Here is a 4,590-nt window from a genome sequence, read left to right as displayed (position 1 = left end):
TATGAGACGATTTTTTTTTAACTTTTATATGGAATTTGCTGGATTTTGCAGAGGAATAAGCCCAGATTTATTGGTTTAAATAAGATTGTTTTGCAGATTGGACAACTTGCTTTGATTAGGTTTGCCACTGCAAACTGTTTCTTCAATTTTTTTTAGCATGGGACCTGTTAGAACAATTTCAGGTTAGATTAGGATAGTAAGAATTGCCTGCTCTATCAAGGTTTGGATCACTCTGTGGTAGTTCTGCCATTGAAGTGTGTGTGGTTGTGTGGTTTTGAGAGATGGTGTCTTCCGTATACGCTTCTATGGCCAAATGGTAGACATAGATATTTGAAATGTCAATGGACTCTAGAGCCGCCTGGAGGGTGGTTATCAAAGATCTGGTGACTCCTAGACATGCTGCGCGTTGGGCTTCACAGAAATTGGGCGCGTTCACCAGGAAAACTTGATCAGCGCTCAGTGATGGATTTGAAAAGTTTGAATATTTCTTCGTAAAACCGAAGTATTAAGCAAAATTTATAATTTACTAGCTGTACCCGGCCACGTTTCACTGTGGCACATTGTGGTTGCATGGATGAGAAGTGAGTCGAATAATAGGTTAGGTTAGGTTAAGGCGGTAGTTTAGGAGAGGGTGAAAACCCCCCACCCCAACTCACTTGGTCCTGCTACTGGACCGTTGTGATGACGCATGGGTGTGTACAGTCTGGCAGCGTGTGCGCCGATCTGCCAGTGTCCCGTGATGGCTCTGATGACGGTAGAGCACTTTACTCTGCTGAGTTTGTAGAGCTCTTCCGAGCGTTTCTTCGATCGACTTGGCCAGATCGACCTGGAAGTTTTACAGGTGATGGTTTGCTGCCATCGTCTGTCGGCAATTAGCTCGAAGGCTTCGTGCGTTATTGAGCCAAGTGCTCTGAGAGCTGCTTGGCTGTCTGAGAAGACGCACACTGAGTGTCTGTCTAAAGAAAGTTTGGAGACGATAGAAATGGCCTCGTTTATTGCTTCAACCTCCGCTTGGAACACACTACAGTGATCCGGGAGTCTGAAACAATGACTAATGTTGAGCTCGTTACAGTAGACGCCACCACCCACACGGCCGTCTAACTTTGAGCCATCAGTGTATATGTGGATCGCATTTGTGGGTCCAGGTTCGCCCCTCTCCCAGTCCTCCCTTAGTGGGATTGATACCTGGAAGGGCGTCGAGAGGTGATCACTCGGTATACAGTAATCTGTTACCTCCGATAGTTGAGGGAGTCTCGTCAAGATTCCCGAGTGTCCAAACGTGGATGCTTTCCAGAGTTTGGATTCTCTCATTATGAGAGCGGAAAGAGTTGCCACCCATGAGTTCTACAGGGAGAAGGTACAACATGGTATCGAGGGCTTCGCTTGGGGTTGTGCGTAGTCCGCCCGCTATGCATAGCTCTGCCATGCGTTGGACACGGCTGAGTTTGCTGAGACAAGATTTCTTGTCCAGTGCTGGCCAGCATACAACCACTCCGTACATTAGGATTGGTCTTATTATGGCGGTATATAGCCACCGGACTATATTCGGTGTCACTCCCCATTTGAGTCCGATGGGTTTTCTGCAGGTATAGAGGGCCACAGTGGCCTTCTTTACCCTATCCTCTATGCTCAGTTTCCAATCGAGCTTCCTACCGAGGATCAGACCAAGATACTTGGCATTATTGCTAAAAACTAGCGCTTCTAGCAGAGAATGCCACCATGTGATATCCGCCCCCCTCTAGCTCCCGCGGCAGTTTATTTACTGCTAAAATTCATAGAAGGGGTCGAGAGGACTCCGCCCTGCGGCGTAGCTGGTGGAAGTTGACATCCCCAGTGAGGCCTCAGCGGTCCTGCATTGAAGCATCTGATCGATGAGACTCACCGTCCGGGAATCAATCCCCAGGTCCGACACTGCACACGTGATGGCGGTCGGGATGATGTTGTTAAAAGCGCCTTCTTTGTCAAGGAAGGCCACCAGTGTGTGTTTTCCTTACAGTTAAGGGACGTTTCAATGATCGATGTGATCGCATGTAGGGCCGTATCGGTGGATCTTCCTTTCCGATAGGCGTGCTGAGAATCAGAGATTAAATTGGGCGGAATACTCGCCCTGAGATGCAGCACTAAAAGGAACGGCTTTTCTTTAAAAGAAAGGACGAAAGACTTATTGGTCTGGGGGCAGTGTGCGAGGGTTTACCTACCTTGGGTATAAAAACGACTTTGGTCTGAACCCATGTGTCTGGGATTTGTCCGTGAGAGAAGACTCCCTCATAAAACTGTTTAAGCCAATTTATGGCCCTTTGTCCGGCGTGAATCAGTTGGGCTGTGTGATGCCATCTGTTCCCGCAGACTTGTATGGCTTCAAGCTTTTAATTGCCCAGGATATGTTCTCCTGACTTAGCAGGTTTAGAATGGATCTTGTGGCAACAGAAGGAGGTGCGCTGTAGTTTGGTCTGCTTACAACGCAGCCTGGGAAGTGTGTGTTTAGGAGAAGGTTAAGCGAATCATTGCTGGACGTCGTCCATGAATGATCGGCTTTCTTTAGGTAACCCAATCTTGGGGTCGACTTCGATAGTACTTTACTTTAGGGAGAATACGGCTCAAATGGTCTGAGTAACGAGTCCAGTTTGTCCGCCTGAGGTTCCGCAATTGGACTGGGCTCGGTATGGAGAATGAGAAAACAGTTTCCACGTACCTGTGGTCCAAGAAGGAGTGTTCTTCAAGGACCCTCTAGGATACTATGTTATTCTGTATCGTGTGAGAGGCAAGTTTGAGGTCCAGGACTTCTCGCGATTTTAAATAAGGTAAGATCGTTCCCCCGGTTTAATATGACCATCTGAGTGGTCAGTATATAGCAGAAAAGGGACTCACGCCGTTCATTGGTGTCAGTTCAGTGCTTCCCCACTGACTGTGGTGTGCGTTGGCGTCGCATTCCACAATTAGGCCGATGTCCTTGGCCTCGCAGTCTGCGATGAGAGCCCCTAGGGGCGCGTGTGGAGGAGGGTCAGGATGGTCGTGTATGTGGAGCACATCCTCAGTGAGCTCTCGAGGCTCACCGCTGTGTGGTTTTCGTGGCAGGGCAAGCCCTGACCCGAAACGGTCCTACCCCTAGTCCAAGGGTCCCGTTATGACTAGACGGCCCTTCATCTGTTTCACCCGAATGGCTGACGGCCATAAATTTGGACTTGGCCATACATGAGTACTCGAGATTATATTAATACTGAAGGCAGATCTTTAATGAAGAGTGTGAATAGTCGGGGGGCCTCTTTAGCTGCCCTGTGGTACTCCAGAAGTAACCTTAACAGGTGAAGAGAAGGTGTTTTTGAAGAGGACTCTTTGAGACCTAGAACGAAGGTAGCTAGAAATCCATCTCAAAAGATTAGACGGAAACCCTAAAAGGTCAAGTTTTTGTGCTAGAAGGGAATGGTTTACAGAATCGAATGCTTTACTGAAATCAGTGTAAATGGCATCCGTCTGCAAGCTACCTTGGAAGCCTTTAATGATAAAATAGGTAAACTCTAATAAATTTGTGGTTGTTGATCGTCGCCTTATAAATCCGTGCTGAGATGGAGATATAAGTGATTTGCAGAAATGTTGCAAATGCCGAGTTAAAATTTTTTCAAACATTTTAGGAATAGCGGATAACTTAGATATACCTCTATAATTATTTGCATCAGACTTGCTACCTTTCTTATGGAGCGGAATAATAAAAGATTCCTTCCAGATGGGGGGAAGCATGAAGAGTTAATGAATAGGGTGAATAGTTTAAGCAAGGGTCCACACAGAGCGTCGGCACAGTACCTAAGTACACAGCCGGGAACTCCGTCGGGACCTGGTGAAAACACCGGCTTAACTAGTCGAAGATCATGAAGCAGTGAGCTTTCATTTAACAAGGAGCTGAAAATGTCGTTCGACCTTGGTAAACTATATGGATACGGCTGACCATAGTAGCTTTCATGAGAATAGGTTGTTTGGAAAAATTTGGCAAAAAGATCGGCAATTGCCTGATCATTGTTTGCTGACATATTGAGAAATGATAGCGAGGATGGATGTGCGGACGTTCTACGCTTAATATTTACGAAGCTGTAAAAATGTTTAGGGTCCTGTGAAAATTGTATCCTGCATCGAGATAGGTAATTTTTATAGCATTGAGCGTAAAGAACGGAGAAAGTTGACCGAGCTATTACATACCGAAAGAAGATAAGATGGAGAACCAACTTCTTGAAATTAAAAAAAAAGTCTTGGTTTTAAGTTTTTAGACAGGATAACTCTTTGGTAAACCAAGGAGGCTTCCCAGATCTAACCGGACAAGCAATTGGGACACAAGAATGAAAAAGTATGTCAAGTACATTGTAAAAAATGTTTGTGCCTTTCATAACGTCAGTGCACAAGTACAGAGCGGACCAATCAAAATCCCTAAAGTTTAAATTGAAATCGCCAAGAACTATCATATGGCCTTTATCTGTTAGCGAGGAAGAAATAGTTTTTAAAGCGGACAGGTGATGCTCGTATATTAATATATCCGAGGAAGGTGGAATATACGAGCAAGTAATGCGAATGGAAAAGCCTGGGAGAATCAGTTTTACGCACAGG

The sequence above is a fragment of the Drosophila obscura genome, unplaced genomic scaffold (genome assembly GCF_018151105.1).
Source record: "Drosophila obscura isolate BZ-5 IFL unplaced genomic scaffold, ASM1815110v1 contig_137, whole genome shotgun sequence".
Lineage (NCBI taxonomy): Eukaryota > Metazoa > Arthropoda > Insecta > Diptera > Drosophilidae > Drosophila > Drosophila obscura.
The sequence above is the reverse complement of the archived record's forward strand: the minus strand, read 5'-3'. Positions refer to the sequence as shown.